This window comes from Myxocyprinus asiaticus, chromosome 9 (assembly GCF_019703515.2).
Source record: "Myxocyprinus asiaticus isolate MX2 ecotype Aquarium Trade chromosome 9, UBuf_Myxa_2, whole genome shotgun sequence".
In the NCBI taxonomy this organism is placed as follows: domain Eukaryota; kingdom Metazoa; phylum Chordata; class Actinopteri; order Cypriniformes; family Catostomidae; genus Myxocyprinus; species Myxocyprinus asiaticus.
Window position 1 is genome coordinate 48481321 of NC_059352.1, and position 19197 is coordinate 48500517.

Here is a 19197-nt window from a genome sequence, read left to right on the forward strand (position 1 = left end):
CAGCTTTCCTCATCATGATTAAAGATTTTATATATTCAGAGGGCAATTTGAAGTTAAGTGATTATACTAAAGACAAGAGATTCAGTTGAAAGTTGATCTGACACACCTAATGTAGATTCAAAACAATCTAGAGACTGTTATTGAATTAAGGTGATGGTTTTAAATTAAGCTTCCTAGAAGCTTGACAGAGGCTACCCTTTATTTTGTTTTGTTCTGATGTTAGTCCCCACCATGATACAGGGTCTTTTGTGACATTTGCTAAAAGTAGCAGAAATACAAAACCATGTTTTGAACTGTCTCCATATTTAAGCAGTTGTAGATGGTTCCGTTGGCTGTGACGGTTCTCAGGTGATACTCCCTGAAAAGAAAATATCTGTTTACTGATACCAAATTATTAAGGATTGGCTAATAGGACTGAGCGGTATCGAGACCAGTGGCAAGAGGTGATGACGGGTAAGACTCTCCAATGGCAAAAAGGGGGGGCAACCTATGGCAGGGCATCACCGCCCTGGAGGCCTGCTCAAGAAGGAAGGGGTTATATGGGTTTAAGGAAGTGGATGGATGCTTTTAGTTCAGAAGCATCAAAAGGGAGGTCTAGAAGAAAACTGCCTGAAAATTGTGAGTTCCACTCAACCCGACTGCATTTTAATAACCGCTTTACTAAAACAAATTATCACAGTGTTAAATACTAAGCATTCTGTCACTGTGCCATTAGGGGATCATACCCTGTGTAGAAGATTATTTATAGATGGGTTTTTGTCGCAGACAAAGGAGTGCCTGACTTATTAAAGAAGTATTAAACAAACCTGGGAATGTTTGTATGATGTATAATTAAGATTGAAAGATGATTTATTACTTTTACTTATGCTTTTATTGAACTTGTGTACATTTTATTATTAATGAAGAATGAAAGGAAAAGAAGAAAACATGGTGGTGACTAAAGATTAAGATTGCTTGTCTTGTTTGTTTATAACAATTTAAATGGAATGTTTAAGAAATGGGGTGCATGGTTGGCTAAAATTGGTATAATGAATGGAACAATTCTTATGAGAGAAATAATATTCTGTTGTGTGTTACCATTGATAAAATAATTCTTGATCTGAGAAACAACAAAGCAGATGACACTGATCAATGTGAATGGTCCAATGCAATACAATGACAACTACCCTGGATGGACAGAAAATACCAAATTGGGAGGAAATTGATTCCTCCAATGAAGATATGTATGAGGAGATGAATGATGAGCCATGCCCTGGGATGTAAGTGCTAATCAAAAATCAAATCACTTTTATTGTCACACAACCATATACACAAGTGCAATAGTGTGTGAAATTCTTGGGTGCAGTTCTGAGCAACATAGTAGTTGTGACAGTGATGAGACATATACCAATTTACAATAAACATCAGATTTACAACACAATTTAAAATCTAATATACACATAATTACACATAACACAATATACAAATAATAACATACAATGTACAGTATACAATACACACAATATAGAATACACATTATACAATAAAAAAGTATATATAGTATATATAAAATATACAGTAGGTTGTATTGTACTGTATTGACATTCAGGCTGTCGGTTGATAGTAAGTTGCCAGTGTGTTGTTAAGAGAGAATGTAATATAATAATAATATAATTTATGACAATCCAGTGTGAGATATAGGAGTAAGAATAGTAAAGTGCAGTGCTGATGTATTTTGATCGTGGGAGATTAAGTGTTCAAAAGTCTGATTGCTTGGGGGAAGAAGCTGTCATGTAGTCGGCTGGTGCGGGTCCTGATGCTGCGATACCGCCTACCTGATGGTAGCAGTGAGAACAGCCCATGGCCCGGGTGGCTGGAGTCTCTGATGATCCTCTGAGCTTTTTTCACACACCTAGCCTAACCTCTCCCCAGTGGTGACCCTCTACATTATAAAGTAACTGGGTTGAAGATCTTTTGTCAATGGAATCTCTGAAAGGAAAAATAACTTTTTAGTGTTAGGTTATTTCTACTGTCTTTGATGTCTGATTTTGATCTTTATGCTGTTATATACAATGCGATGTTATGTTACTCTAATCAAAATGTTATGATTTTGAATGGTATTTTCTGTTAATATTCTACATAACCGTGAAACCACAGGCAAGTGCTGAACCATCTACATGCTCATGCTTATAACATAATATTCTTTCTCTCTTGAGTGTAGGGTTGAGGGAAACAGGATCTTTTACTCCTCTCCTGTTAAGTGTGGGTGGAGATGTTTGGTCCTGATGCCCCAAAGGAGTGCTGTTCCATTATCTGGTCATTGATAAAAGACACTGTGCGACCTAAAATTGGTCAATAGAAAGTGATGGGTGAAGGAAGGGACTGGATTGTGAAGTAGCACTCTTGAATTAGGCTAAATTAGTGGGAATTTGTAGGAAGTCCCAACAGAGGGATTATATGGAATAATCATTCAGTTAATCTGTTTTTGATAATTGAATTAATATGTAGGCAACATGCAATGATCTAAAAATGACAATGTGCAATCAATGTATTATGATAAGCTGCATTATCAGTGTTATTCAGTATGTTACATATTTAATCATTCTTTTATTAATTTAATACTCTGCTTTACTCTGATTATTTAGATACAGTTTAAAAGTGCAGAAAACAGCTTAGCTTGCAGTCTCTCTCTGTGTAAGACCTTTGTGTCAAGGGAAAATGAATTGATGTGATACAGAATGTAGGAGACCTTGGAGACGGGATGCCTGTGTCAAGCGAATGAGTAAGGAGTTTTAGATAAGGAACACCACCTGGCTTCTCTGGAAAGAATTACAGCTTCTTTCTATCAAACTTTGTAGGGCCCAACGGGAGGTGGGCATGTGGATATTGAAAGGATAATTTAATGAGCAGGACTGGTGCAGATAATGCCAAGATTACCAAAACAGACAAACGATATATGTGCACTACTAAGTGCTAGCATTAAGATGAAACAGCAAGTTGGGGCCAAAGGTGACCAGCTGGAAAGGAGACAGCAAAGATGAAACTAGGGAGGCATAAGACAATTTCACTGGATGAAATGGCCAACCCTCAAAGAGTTAAGGGGAGCAGAAACTGTATAAAAATGCATGATTCTGAAGTGTAATTTCAGATGCTCCATGGACCACCTCGGCTTTGTTATGTTTTTAATAAAGTCTTATCTTATGGCATCAAAACCCAAGACTTTGAGAGTGAGTCTTTACATTAGAGGCAAAGGTTCCATGACAACCTGGAGTATGGTTTTAGAGATGCTCTAAAAAGATGAGAGTTCAAAGGATAAGGAAAAATAATGTACATTTAGCTTTAAATATTCAATGGTGTTGGCCAGTCTCTAGAATTAGTGTAGTTTTCCTTACATTCACAGTAGTATATTATGTATGAATAATTATGATGACGTATCAAAAAAGAAGGCTCAAATTGGATTTTGTTCCCACGGTGTGCTATAATCTATCTTTTGGTTGTCATCTCCAGTGATGTAATCAGTTAGCACATGGTAGTTATAAGACATTACGTAAAAAGGCAATGCTGAGGTAAGGAGTTTGAGCCTGATCTGAAGATTGGTTTTATAGAAGCTCTAACAAGATGAGAGTTCAGAAGTTTCTAAGGAAGACTGTTTTACATTTGTCTTGCAGTCTTCAATTGTGTTTGCCAATTTTTATCATTTGTGTTCATTTCTTTACTTTGACAATTGGATGTTCTGTCTGATGTATGCATGGTCATAATGAAGTATAAAAAAGGACTCTGGCTGTGTTTTTTCCCATGGTGTGCTATAACCTGACGACAGGATGTCAGCTCCTGTGCTGCAGTCAGTTCTAGCATGTTACTTATAAGAGTATATAGCAAGGCAATGCTGAGTTTGTGAGCTCAACCGTCACCTTGAGCATGGTTTTAGAGATGCTCCAACAAGATAAGGGATCTAAGGAAGATTTATATACATTTGGCTTTAAGTCTTCAATTTTGTTGGCCAGTCTCTAGAATTAGTGTTCATTTTTTACATTGACAGTAGGATATTATGTCTGATGTATGCATAGTCATAATGAAGTCTAAAAAAGGACTCGGGCTGTGTTTTTTCCCATGATGTGCTAGAACAGCTTTGTAGCTTATCAGCTCCAGTGGTGTAATCAGTTAGCGTGTGGTACTTGTAAGACTGAATATAGCAAGGCAATTCTGAGGTTGTGAGTTTGAGGCTTACCTGGAGCATGGTTTTAGAGATGTTCTAACAAGATGAGAATTCAAAGGATAATAATGGAAACTAATGTACATTTGGCTTTAAATCTTCAATGTTGTTGGCCAATCTCTAGAATTAATGTTGTTTTCCTTACATTGACAGTAGGATATGATGTATGCATGGTCATAACCAAGTCTAAAAAAGGACTCGGGCTGTGTTTTTTTCCCATGATGTGCTAGAACCACTTTGTAGCTTAACTGCTCCAGTGGCGCAATCGGTTAGCGCGCGGTACTTATAAGACAGTATGTTGCAAGGCAATGCCGAGGTTGTGAGTTCGAGGCTCACCTGGAGCATGGTTTTAGAGATGTTCTAACAAGATGAGAGTTCAGAGGATAATAAGGTAAACTAATGTACATTTGGCTTTAAATCTTCCATGTTGTTGGCCAATCTCTAGAATTAGTGTTGTTTTCCTTACATTGACAGTAGTGTATTATGTCTGATGTATGCATGGTCATAATGAAGTCTAAAAAAGGACTCGGGCTGTGTTTTTCCCATGATGTGCTATAACTGCTTTGTAGGTTAACTGCTCCAGTGGCACAATCAGTTAGCATGTGGTACTTATAAGACTGTATGTAGCAAGGCAATGCTGAAGTTGTGAGTTTGAGGCTCACCTGGAGCACAGTTTTAGAGATGTTCTAACAAGATGAGAGTTCAAAAGATAATAATGAAAACTAATGTACATTTGGCTTTAAATCTGCAGTGTTGTTGGCCAATCTCTAGAATTAGTGTTGTTTTCCTTACATTGACAGTAGGATATTATGTCTGATTTATGCAGTCATAACGATGTCTAAAAAAGGACTTGGGCTGTGTTTTTTTTTCCCATGGTGTGCTATAACTTGACCACAGGATGTCAGCTCCTGTGCTGCAATCTTTTCTCGCATATTACTTATAAGACCGTATATAGCAAGGCAATGCTGAGTTTGTGAGCTCAACCCTCACCTTGAGCATGGTTTTAGAGATGCTGTAACAAGATAAGGGTTCAAAGGAAGTTTTATATACATTTGGCTTTAAGTCTTCAATTTTGTTGGCCAATCTCTAGATTTAGTGTTCATTTTTTACATTGACAGTAGGATATTATGTCTGATGTATGCATGGTCATAAAGAAGTCTAAAAAAGGACTCAGGCTGTGTTTTTTCCCATGATGTGCTAGAACCTCTTTGTCAGTTATCTGCTCCAGTGGTGCAATCAGTTAACATGTGATACTTGTAAGGCACAAACAGTTAGCGCACAGTACTTGTAAGACCGTATGTAGGAAGGCAATGCTGAGGTTGTGAGTTTGAGGCTCACCTGGAGTGTTGTTTTGGAGATGCTCTAACAAGATAAGGGTTCTAAGGAAGTTTTATATACATTTGGCTTTAAGTCTTCAATTTTGTTGGCCAATCTCTAGAATTAGTCTTCATTTTTTACATTGACAGTAGGATATTATGTCTGATGTATGCATGGTCATTATGAAGTCTAAAAAAGGACTCGGGCTGTGTTTTTCCCATGATGTGCTAGAACTGCTTTGTAGGGTAACTGCTCCAGTGGTGCAATTGGTTAGTTATGCAGTACTTATAAGACAGAATGTAATAAGGCAGTTCCGAGGTTATGAGTTTAACGCTCACATGGAGCATGATTTTAGAGATGTTCTAACAAGATGAGAATTCAAAGGATAATAATGGAAACTAATGTACATTTGGCTTTAAATCTTCAATGTTGTTGGCCAATCTCTAGAATTAATGTTGCTTTCCTTACATTGACAGTAGGATATTATGTCTGATGTATGCATGGTCATGATAAAGTCTAAAAAAGGACTCGGGCTGTGTTTTTCCCCATGATATGCTAGAACCGCTTTGTAAGTTAACTGTTCCAGTAGCACAATTTGTTAGCGCGTGGTACTTATAAGACAGTATGTAGCAAGGCAATGCCGAGGTTGTGAGTTCGAGGCTCACCTGGAACATGGTTTTAGAGATGTTCTAACAAGATGAGAGTTCAGAGGATAATAAGGTAAACTAATGTACATTTGGCTTTAAATCTTCCATGTTGTTGGCCAATCTCTAGAATTAGTGTTGTTTTCCTTACATTGACAGTAGGGTATTATGTCTGATGTATGCATGGTCATAATGAAGTCTAAAAAAGGACTCGGGCTGTGTTTTTCCCATGATGTGCTATAACTGCTTTGTAGATTAATTGCTCCAGTGGCGCAATCGGTTAGCGCGCGGTACTTATAAGACAGTATGTAGCAAGGCAATGCCGAGGTTGTGAGTTCGAGGCTCACCTGGAGCATGGTTTTAGAGATGTTCTAACAAGATGAGAGTTCAAAGCATAAGTTATACTAATGTACATTTGGCTTTAAATCTTCCATGTTGTTGGCCAGTCTCTAGAATTAGTGTTGTTTTCCTTACATTGACAGTAGGATATTATGTCTGATGTATGCAGTCATAACCAAGTCTAAAAAAGTACTCAAACTGTGTTTTTTACCATGGTGTGCTAGAACCTTTTCTCTGGTTTACAGTTCCAGTTGTGCAATTGGTTAGCATGTGGTACTTATAAGACAGTATGTGGCAAAGAAATGCCAAGGTTATGAGTTCAAGGCTCACCTGGAGCATAGTTTTAGAGATGCTCTAACAACATGAGAGTTCAAAGGATAATAAAGAAAACTAATGAACATTTGGTTTTAAATCTTCAATGTTGTAGGCCCATCACTAAAATTGGTGTTGTTTTCCTTACATTGACAGTATTATATTATGTTTGATGTATGCATTGTCATAACCAAGTCTAAAAAAGGACTCGGGCTGTGTTTTTTCCCATGTTGTGCTATAACCTGACAACAGGATGTCAGCTCCTGTGCCGCAATCGTTTCTTGCATGTGACTTATAAGACAGTACGTAGCAAGGCAATGTTGAGTTTGTGAATTCAAGCCTTACCTTGAGCATGGTTTTAGAGATGCTCTAACAAGATGAGAGTTCAAAGGGTTTTAAGGAAGACCGATATACATTTGTCTTGCAGTCTTCAATTGTGTTGGCCAATCTTTAGAATTAGTGTTAATTCCTTTACATTGACAATAGGATGCTATGTCTTATGTATGCTTGGTCATAATGAAGTATAAAAAAGAAAGACTAGGGCTGTGTTTTTTCCCATGTTGTGTTATAACCATTGTTCAATGTATCCGATCCAGTGGTGTAATTGGTTAGCGCACAATACTTATAAAACAGTATGTAGGAAGGCAATGCTGAGGTTGTGAGTTTGAGGCTCACATGGAGTGTTGTTTTAGAGATGCTCTAACAAGATAAGGGTTCTAAGGAAGTTTTATATACATTTGGCTTTAAGTCTTCAATTTTGTTGGCCGATCTCTAGAATTAGTCTTCATTTTTTACATTGACAGTAGGATATTATGTCAGATGTATGCATGGTCATAATTAAGTATAAAAGTGTGCTATAACCTATCTTTTGGTTGTCATCTCCAGGGATGTAATCAGTTAGCACATGGCATTTGGATGTAATCAGTTAGCACATGGCTTTTATAAGACATTACGTGGCAAGGCAATGCTGAGGTTAGGAGTTTGAGCCTGACCTGAAGATTGGTTTTATAGAAGCTCTAACAAGATGAGAGTTCAAAGGGTTTTAAGGAAGACCGATATACATTTGTCTTGCAGTCTTCAATTGTGTTGGCCAATCTTTAGAATTAGTGTTAATTCCTTTACATTGACAATAGGATGCTATGTCTTATGTATGCATGGTCATAATGAAGTATAAAAAAGAAAGACTAGGGCTGTGTTTTTTCCCATGTTGTGTTATAACCTTTGTTCAATGTATCCAATCCAGTGGTGTAATTGGTTAGCGCATAATACTTATAAGACAGCAGGTAGCAAGGCAATTGCAAGGTTGTGAGTTTGAGCCTCACCTGGAGCTTTTTTTTCGGAGATGCTACAAAGTGTATCAAGATTGAAGAAATACATTTCTTTTTATTTAATACTGATGGAGTAACATAATTTGTGTGAAAATAAATAATAACAGAAGGTTGTTTTGGTTAAAATTAATTTAAACAAAGAAAAAAGGAGGCAGGTGGGTTAACGTGACATCATGTAAATATTGGGACAGTAGGCTGTTTATAGGGCAAAATTTGAGAACTTGTAAAAAATACTTTTGAGGGAACAAGATGCTTTTTTTGAGTAACAAATTAAGATAATGCTTATTCAAAAAATAAATAAAAATAAAATAAAAATCTGTTCATTTACTGTTCATTTCTGTTCATCACTTAAGAGAAAAAAAATTGTTTTATGTTCTCTTATTGAACAATTATTAAATAACTTTTTAACCACCTTGAACAAAATGAAAAATGACCAATAAGTATTTTGTCTCAAAATAAATGTGATAATTTCAGGAATAATAATTAGCAACATAAATTTGCAACATTTAGAAAATTAATAAATATTAGATCAAATTACATCAAAATAAAACTTTAGACATTGTACGCAATGATCTCATGGATCAGGACAGTTTTGCAATGTGTAGTGACAAACAGGTGTTTAGGAAAGGACTGTGATAGTTTTTGTTACTATTTAATGTTTTGGGAGAAAATAAAATTAAGAGAACCTAATGTAGTTCACTAATGTTAACAAATGGAACTTTTTTGTATAGTATTACCAGTATATATACAGTTGCAATCACAATTATTCAACCCCCCTTACCAGCAATACATTCTGGTGATGAGAATTAAAACACATCAACTAAAATCTCAGTAAACAGTCAAAGTAAGTTTTTAATACACATTTGAGTGATTTTGAGAACAAAGTGTTCAGTTTACCCAAATTTTAAAATAAAAAATAACTAATTCTCTCCACAAATGTCATGTCAAATATATTCAACCCCCAAAGTCAATCATTTGTGGAGCATCCTTTATCCTTAATAACAGTTTTCTCAGGCTTCGGACACCTCTCTATTATAATTTTTACACATTTCTCATGAGCAAAAGCTTCCAGCTCATTGACATTCTTTGGTTTCTGTGCTGCCACTGCTTCCTTGAAATCCCAACAAAGGTTTGCAATGGGATTTTAATGATGGACTGAAAGGGCCATTTAAGGACATTCCACGACCTATCCCTGAACCAGATTTTGGACAACTTGAATATATCCTTGGTGTTATTGTCTTGCTGGAAAGCCCAGTGATCACCGAGCTTCAATTTACACACTGAAGGTATCACATTTTTCATGCCAAAATAGCCTGATACCTGAAAGAATCCATGGTGTCAGTCACATAGCCAGGATAGCCGTTTACTGTAGCCGCAAAACACCCCCATAACAGGACTGACCCACCTCCACACTTGACTGTGGGGATGGTGTCGTTCTTGTCATCACCTTGTCATCTTACTCCAGAAGTACTGCTGACCCATGGGTCTGAAACTCATTTTCAGTTTAGTGTCATACATCTATAAAACCTTCTTCCAGGACTCCACAGGTCTTTCCTAATTAATTCTTGAATATTCAAGTCAACATTTCCCTTGGTGAAGTGTTCCACACCCCAAGAAGGTTGCAGTTGTACCATATTTAAAAAATGTATGAATGGTGCTGCCAACTTTGTCTATTGGAAATTGAAGTGCCTTGGAAATGTACTTTTAGCCATGACCTTTCTTGTGTAATGAAATAATCTCCTCTATTAGCTATTGAGACAGCTTATTTTTAATTGCATTTTTTGCATAGAAATACATTTTTGCTTACAACGCTAAACTTACATTTTAAAACTTAAATAATTGCCATTGCAGATTGATGACTTAATTTTGTTTTAAAACAATTACTTGTGTAGCCTTACATATTTAAGAAACAGCTACATGCAATAGGGATTGAATAATTATGACGTGGCTGTATTTTTTAAAAATCCTGCTATTTAGAAATATTAGGTTATATATTCACACTATGACTGTGAATGTGTCACTCAACTGATATAGATGTAAAGTTTAAAAATTCTGGGTCATCAGAAAAGCTTACCTTTGTAAATCCTTACTGTCTTGGGGGTGGGGGGTTGGGGGTTGAATAATTTCGATTGCAACTGCATATATATATTGTTTTCTATTGTCTATTGTGAAATGTTTTGCTTAAAAAAGTGCTTGTGCACATTTTCTTTAAAATAAATGACACTTGCTTTGAGCTGTTTGAAATAAAAAAATTAGAATATGTGTTACACTTTATTTTCCAGGAAACAGAATTATAAAATGAACAGGAAATATGAATATAAAGTGTATTCTTATTATATAAGTGTAGTTTACTGAAGCAAACTTTAGCCGTATTAGTTAAATTAATTTACTTCTATCATTTGGAACCATTGACACTGTGAGAAAACCCAGTCATCAGTTATTGATGAGCCGTTATGATATCACAATGAGAATGAGTTCCAAATGTTCTGATATATACAGGTGTCAAACTCTGAAACCTTTGTGGTGAAGTTAGTGGTTTTGATGATACAATACAATGATGGGACAGCATGCACCTAGTGAGAAATCAGAGTTTGATGCAGTGTACAAGAGTACACCACCATCATATGCCAGAACAACACCAATGGCCGGATGGCGCTGGTGATGGAGATCAGGTGCAGGAGGAAGTGGTGATTGGCAAGAAGGAGGAGAAGAAGAGAAAGAGGTTCTGGGCCTCTTTTTTCTGTTCTCTTTTGAGAGCTGTTGACATTCCCAGCAGAAAGGGCTCATCTCAGGATGAGACAGGTGACCGGGGGTCGAAGGATCTGAGAGGTCTCCTGAAGGTAAAGTACATGAACTGCTGAGAATGTCACTTTAAAAAAAAATGTTTAAGGTTACCCTATCCCTAATCACTATAATCACCACAAAATGTTTCATAATTTTATTTATAGGGTAATATGCTTTTCAGAAAAAAACAGTAAAACATTAAAGATCCCAGTAAAAATGTGACAACTTGCCCCAATTTGACATTTAAAAAAAACCTTCAACATTCAACCTTTTAAGTTTACCTTCATCATATAGCTGACCCTTGCCTGAATTTGTGCTAATGTGGATAATATGTTCACTTGTTTACCCAACATCTATAACAATACAATTATGATTTGGGAATTTTAGTTTAGAGGACAGAATTCAATAAAAACATTTTAATTTATGACATATTTGTTAATTTATGATTAACTGTTAAAATCAAGAAAAAAGATGTTACTTGCATGACACATTACATTCAATTATATTTTATTTAAATAGTTGTGTTTTTCTTATGTACACTTTAAAGCAAATTAAGTAAACCTAAAAATGTTATAAATATGTGCGTTATTGTGTAGAAACTATTTATTTTCTAACATTTTGGTTGTTGAACCAGCTAATCCATTTTTTTTTTTTTTGTGCAGTGACAACAGTGACCTGCAGTGTGACAAGATATATTTAATTTAACCCTTGCTTTTATTTTTTAACCCATTTTGTGTTCCTGGTCAAAAATGACCGGCCCACTAAATCTCTCATATTGCATATATTATCACAAGCTATTGCATTAGATCTTTTTATCAACTTCTTTTTTAGTAATATGACAGGTTTTGTCCTTTTCTGAACATATTTAAAATATATATATATTTTTATTGATAACCCTAACCGCGCTCATACCGGGCTAGTGGGGGGCACTCCCTGCTGAAAATAAAGAACTATATAATAATTACATAATAAATGAATAACTACTTGCTTGATCTGAAAATTATAGGTGTCATATTAAAGCTTAGAATCTGGACTTTACAATGCATATAACTGATCCTACCAATTCTTAAATAATGCTTTTTAATTTGCTGACAAATTAGAACTGTTTCGTTCTCATCATTTGCAAATTTGTTATCATAACAATTATATTCAGAGTTGGTAAAACCATAAAAAAAATGAGATAGCCATGTGTTATTATTGTTGGAAAGGTTTCAATTTATAGAATGCAATGAGTAAATTTGTTTCACTCAGAGGCCAAACTGTAGTAAGTTTTAGTGTATGAAATTCACACAGACACATATAAATATAATAAACAGGATTGTCTTTTTGTCACATTTTTCCTTATTCCTGAACCATACATATAACTTAGACAAGATATATCTTAACTTACAGCAGAATATCAAAATTCAAATGAGCCCAAACACAACATAATATGATTAGTAGATCTTGAAATATTCCTCAGTGTACATGAAGGGTGCTCAACACACAGTGTGTGTGTGCACATGTCCTAAAGATTTTGTGTTCCAATGGCCGGTCATTTTTGACCGGGAATGCAACAAGTGTAACAAAGTGAAATAAAAACCAAACGAAATGTAAGAAAATTGTACCATATGGGAAAAAGTTTTATTCCAATTGGATTAAGTAAAATAAAAATAAAATAAATAAATCGTAAGTAAAAAAGTCATCCAGGTCAAAATGACTGAAACACAACATAAGGATTAAAACTGTTTTTTGGGGTAACATAGTTTTACATTAAGTATAACATGTCACACTGCAGGACACTGCTGTCACTGCACTGAAAAAAAAAATGAGTTGGCTCAACAACCATAACATATGAAAATTAATAGCTTCTGCACAGAAACGTACATATTTATAAAATATTTTGCTTTACTTTATTTGCATTAAAGTTGAGTTCCTTGAACCTCTTTACCTTAAAACTCCATAAAATGAAGATTTTATGTACTACTAACTCAAATGATCAAGTACAGAACTGAGGTTGTGTGGAATACCCATAAACCCTTGAATAATTTAAGCATGTTTTTTTTTTTTTGTTTTTTTGTTTTTTTGGTCAAAAGGAACTAATTGGGGCATTACATTAATTGTTAGATTGTAGGTATTTTTAGTATTATTGATGTTGTTTTACTGTAATTGTTTCATGTAAAGTCACCGTTAGGGTGATTAGTGTTCCATTAGTGGTCATCTTGGATCCTGTTCAATCTATGTAATTATTCCAACTACAGTTATTTTTTTTCTTTTAATAGGAAATATATTCTGCCAATATTCAATTGGAGCCAAGCTGGGGGAATGAGGATGTGGTGCAGTCTACATTTAAAGGATGACCTTCAGATATAATTGTTTTTACTCATGTCTTATCTTCATTCTTGATATCTCACTTTATCCTTTGTAAACCTTCTTAGAGTATCATATGTCCAGAATTTAGAGCACTTGACCCATTTAAAATATCTTAATGATCAAGCATGCTCTTCATAGTTTTTAGTTCATTTTTGGAATTTAAATTAACGAAACTTTACATGTCTGTTCAGGATTAATAATATAACCTCTTCACACTTTTTAAATGTAACCAATTGTTTTAATTATCAGGTGGCAGTAAAGTTTGCCAGCAGGACTGAAGAGGAGAAATATATTAGTATTATAAGTAGGCTGTGCTCTCTTTTTTCTCCTAGTCACCATTTTCAATTTCAAACATCTTATATTAATGGCAATCACAGAGTACAAGTACAAGTGATTTTTCAATAGACAAACTGCCATTGACAACAATTTATACAAGACTGGACTAAATCCTTAATTGGGAAAACACCTCAATCAAACCATTCCAAAACTTTTGAACTTTTTTCTTTTTTCTTCTGGTCTGGTTATCCTAAACCTCTTCCTCTAGAGGTGGCACTCACACTCCTGGCAAACAAAAGCCCCAGATTTCCTCATATAATAGAGCTGCTGGACTGGAAAGAGCAGTCCTGGAATGTCCCTCACCCAGCGAAGACCTGTTTAATTTTGTGGAGCGCCATGGAGGCACCATTTATGAGCAGTTTGCAAGGGTTGTCATGTGACAGGCTATGCTAGCTGCTCAGATGTGCTGTCAAAGTGGAGTGCTCCACAGAGACATTAAACTGGAGAACCTCCTCATCAACAAGGACACCCTGGAGGTCAAACTTATTGACTTTGGGTGCGGGGACCTCCTGAGGAAGTCTGCCTATAAGGCATTCTGTGGTATTATCCCTCAATGCTGTAATTTGGGACTTAAATCCCTTTGAGCGATGAGAAACAGGACATTTTGTCAGTTATTTTCTATTTCTGTGGTGTTGCACTGGGCATCTCCATCCACAGTGGATTCTCATTGGTCCAAAATCCCACTCCACATAGTTGTATATTAAATGTACAAAAAGTTGTGTATTACACAAATATTTTGTAATTGGCTGTGATTTTGTCGCATTGCATAACATTTTCACTTTCAGTGGAAATTATTTGTCACTAGAAACGTGTCACCTTGCACCTAGTTAGGACACAGTGTTACACTGAGCCTTTGATGACAACTTTCAGACAGCTCGCATTTGAAAAATGAGAACCAATGTAATGAATGAAATAACACCAAATCATTTCTTGCATGTTAATGGATACAAATAAAATATCCTGTGGTAAATGGAACTTACACATTGGACAAAATCTCTTTCCTCGAGGCTCACAAGTTTACTGCCCTCCAGAATACATGAAGGGCAAGTACCATGGACAGCCAGCAACGATATTGTCTCTGGGAGTGCTCCTGTACAGATTGGTGTGCGGACACTACCCAGAGAGCTCCGATTGGACCCTGATCAAACGGCACCTCTGGTCCAGTCCTGGCTTGTCCAAAGGTAAGATCTTCATTACAATAAAGAAGACCAATTATAATTCTAAATAAAAAAATAAAAAAACATGACAAAGAAACAAGGCAGGAAACATAATACTTGAGCCGAGCGACTTTATAAAAGTTGGCCACATGAATAATGTAGAATTTTGTCCAGATTTTCTGAACTGCAAATTGATCTTATAGCTTAACATTGCATGATCAAAGAAAGGTGTAACTTTAAGGTAAAAATCAAACATCTCTCCCATCTTTCTGCACAGAATGCTGCCATTTGATTTGTGTTCTCCTGCACAACAACCAAAGTGGCGGCATGCTCTGGGGAATATCCTTGAGCACAAATAGTTTGAGGAACAGAATATTTACATTTTGAGAATTTGAAAAGTTTGTCTTTTTTGTTTGGTTTAATTATCAGACCATTAAATACCTACTCTAATTGTCATTTCATCAATCCACTGCACAGATGACAAATTGTATATCTATAGAAATATGCTTTCCTAAGTTCTTAAATTTTAAATTCAGCTTTTTAAAATAATATTTCCCAAGTATAATGTATTTAAACAATACATTTGCTTTAAATCTGTTTTTGTTTCAGGTCACAAATGAGATTAGGAAAAAAGAGCTCACTGTCATGGCCACCCAGGGAGTATACTTTTGTCTCCTCTCCATCAGTCCAGCCTCTGCACCTTGCGAGGCTGGCAAGCCAAGGCTGCGTCTGGCACCTTGGCTTGTGGCTTTAATACTTGCGTCTTGCGGTATCACTTGCCTGGGGATGTATAAATGTTATGGCCAGAGTTTCTTGGCACAGCTGCCTCCTCTGTCAGCTTTGCATCTGGTGGGCAAACAGGAGTGGTCTTTCCATTCCTCCAGCCTTTGCGACTTGCGAGGCTGGCAAGCCCTGGTAGCGTCTGGCACCTTGGCTTGAGGCAGCAATCTTTGCATCCTTCAGTATTGCTTGCCTGAGGATGTGTAAAAGTCATGGCCACCCCAGAGATTACTGTCACATCTGCCACAGAGGTCCCCACCATGGGCTTCTACAAAGTTTCTTGCCATTGCCACAACAGAGGTCCCTGCTATTGGCAGCTCCAGAGGTCCTGCCACAGGCCATCCCAGAGATACTGGCCAGTGCTACCCCAGAGGTTCTGGCCACTGCCAACCCAGAGGCAACTGCCATGCGCTACCCTGGATGGTCCGGCCAGTGCCACACCAGAAGTCCCTGCCATAGTCACCCCAGAGGTCTCTGCTATGGGCCACTCTAGAGGTCCCTGTGATGGGCCACCCCAGGGATTCCAGCCAGTGCTCCCCCAGAGGTCCCTGCCAAGGACCACCCCAGAGGTACCTGCCACTGCTGGCCCAGAGGCCTCTGCCACGGTCCGCCCTAGAGATCGCCCAAAGGTACTTGTCATGTTCACTCCAGAAGTCCTTGCAAAGTGCCGCTCCAGAGGTCCCTACTACGGTCTATGCCAGATGGCTAGTGCCACCCCCAAAGTCCCTGCCAGAGGTTCCAGCCAGTGTCACCCTTGAACATCCTGCCACTGTTACCAGAGATCTCTGAAACAGGTCACCAAAGAGATCCCTACTATGGGTCACCCCAAAAGTTCTTGCACTGGGCCACCCCAGTTGTGCCCTGCCACTGCAGCCCCAAAAATCGATTCCATGTGCTGCCCCAGAGGTTCCTGCCAAGGAAAGACACAGAGGTTTGGCCAGTGCCGCCCTTAAGCTCCCTCCCACTGCTGCCCCAGAGGTCTCTACAATAAGCTGCCACAAAAATCCCTTCTGTGGGCTGCCACTAAAAGTCCCTGCCACTGTCTCCTCAAAGTTTCCTGCCATGGGTTGCCCCAAAGGTTCTAGCCAGTGCTGCCCCAGAGGTCTCTACCATGGTCCACCCCAGCAGTTACTACTACGAGTCATTCAAAAGGTTCCTGCCAGTGCCATTACAAAAGATCTTGCCACAACTTCCCCAGAGGTCCCTTCTACAGGCCACCCCAGAGATCCTTGCTAAGGGCCACCCCAGAGGCTCCAGCCAGTGCTGCCCCAGAGATTCCCCAAGATGTCCTTGCCATAGGCTACCCCACAGGTCTCTACTACAGGCTGCCCTTGAGGTTCCTGTCTGTGCAGCCCCAGAAGTTATTGACAGAGCTGCCATAGAAGTCCTTCAAAGAAGTCCTCCATAGAAGTGGCAGGGACTCCTCCCCAGGAGTCCCTGCCACAGTCACCCCAAGACATCTTTGCCACGTGCTACCCTAGAGATCTCTGCCACTGTCTCCCCAGAGTTCCCTGCCATGGCTGCCTTAATGCCTCTGTAGCCCCAATGATCCCTCCCATGGGCCACCTTGCAGGTTGATATTACAGCTCCAGAGGTCCCTGCCAGTGCCTGCCTCAGAGGTTCCTGCCAGTGCCATCCCAGCTGTTGGAGGCACTCCCTGGGTCTGCCCCAACATGAGAACCACTGCCTGGGTCAACTCCAGTCTGCCCTGAAGCTAGAGTGCGAACAATCACCACTATCTCCCAGTGAACCAAAAGCAATGCTCAGGTCACTAAGTCTGCCCCAAAAGTGCAAATAAAAAATATGAAATTAGTATCAAATAACACCAAGTTGTATTCTTTTATATCTGAAAAACTCATTAAAATTTTTTTAATTATTATTATTTTTTTATTTTTATTTCATATTTCACTGTTTTTTATGCAGTAAGAGGAGTGAACTAGGAAAACTCACATCTTTTTTTTTTTTTACCATATTTTTAATTATGTCTCAACTAGGGGTTGCATAGACTAGTTGACTATAACTAATGTAGTTGACTATCAGCCTGAAGTCAATTAGTTGCTTTCCATGTGATTTACAAAATGCATCTGTAGAAAATACAGCAGCAAGTTTCCGAAATGTAGGATAGCAAGTGAAGACTCATTCAATCTAATGAGGAAAGCTCTACCTTCTTTTTTAGGGTTAGGTTTAAAGGTTGGGCTATAGTTTACTCAGGTAGTGCTTTCTTGATGAATATTACTGAATCATCCAATCCGTTATAGCTTTACTCATGAGTATAAATGACTCTTCCACTGCCATCCAACGTTTTGAAAGTTGTCAGCAGGTGTGGAAGGAGGAGCACAAAGCTGTTGTCAACAGAAACAACACACCTTCTTCAGTTTTCAGCCAAAATAAAGGTTTGAGACCACAAAGCAGTATCACCTGCAAAATAATTTAATAAATATATTACTATTTAATTGTATATTGCAATACAATAGTAACGATAATACTAATAATACAAAAATGTTGCCCTCTGATAAATCAGGTAGAGCTTTCCTGATAAATATATCAGAATTGTCTAATCAGATATCACCTTACTCATGAATATAAATCTACCCTCAAAACTAAATTTTCATATTTTTGTACTAGCTCTTGGGTAAACAACTGAACACAATAAAACCACAGTGGCATACATTAAAAAAAAAAAGCTCAAAGCTCAACTATATTATGAAAGCACAGTTTTACAGAAAGGTTTAAATGTGTTCTTAGGAACATTTTATTTTCAGGTCGAGGCATATAGTTGTGTTTTCAATGTCACACATTTATACAATTTATCAGTCACAATACTTGTTTGATATTTGAATGTTACTTTTTACATTTTTTATATTTCATGAATCATTTTGTGCCTCATAAATGTTTTACTTTTTAAATTTTTCTGAAAATCCTGTAATAGGTTGTTTAAAGCAAGCACAGATTTAAAGAGATATCTTACAGTGTGGTTGGTGCATGTCATACTTGTGTCATAAGTTTAGTTTCAGTCTGGTGTGTTTTGCCCTGTTTTATTCAGTTTCTCCTGATTTTGGACATAATAAACAACAGAAAATAAATAAACATTGTTTTTATAGATTTTTACATTTACGTGTGAATTTACAGCAAATAATTACAGACATATAACATCAGGAAGCAGCTGTAAGTGAGTAAAGTGAGCAAAGAATCAGCTTTCCCTATTGGGAAGCAAAAACAATACCAGAGATGGTAGCAACAAGGACATTAATTTTAAGTCATCGAGCGAACAGCTGAACTGCACCGATTAGTGCTCTAAATACACCCATCGATATCAATACTATGGGTATGAAGTAATGCATCAAAAGTGCATTTCCAGTCCCCACAGTTTATTTCTTTTTCTCTGAATTCCCTTTACTTAATGTTTAAAAAAAAAAAAAAAAAAAAAAGATCTGTACATATCATGCTTAGGCAAAAATCAGAATTTAAGAATGGGATCCCTGTAACTTCATGAGTTTGAATTGTAATGGAATGGGATGTTAAACTGGAATTTGAATTTGAAATTTTGTATTAAGAATCCAATATCTGGACAACGGGAGAAAAAAAAAAAAAACAGACTTGCCTGAATGTTACAACTGTCCTGGTGTAGTTACAACAGAACCCAGCATGTGGACAGT

General features: G+C 37.3%; 2 non-coding genes and 1 pseudogene across 2 annotated transcripts; all 3 read left to right on the top strand.

Moving 5' to 3' along the window:
- Window positions 1-4442: 4442 nt before the first annotated feature.
- Window positions 4443-4536, top strand: trnai-uau (transfer RNA isoleucine (anticodon UAU)). Its single transcript has 2 exons — window positions 4443-4480; window positions 4501-4536. It is a non-coding gene; the product is annotated as a tRNA-Ile (tRNA).
- A 1878-nt stretch (window positions 4537-6414) lies between these two features.
- trnai-uau (transfer RNA isoleucine (anticodon UAU)) lies at window positions 6415-6508 on the top strand. The gene is made up of 2 exons: window positions 6415-6452; window positions 6473-6508. It is a non-coding gene; the product is annotated as a tRNA-Ile (tRNA).
- A 4191-nt stretch (window positions 6509-10699) lies between these two features.
- LOC127445694 (serine/threonine-protein kinase pim-3-like) lies at window positions 10700-15381 on the top strand (annotated as a pseudogene).
- The last annotated feature ends 3816 nt before the right edge of the window (window positions 15382-19197 follow it).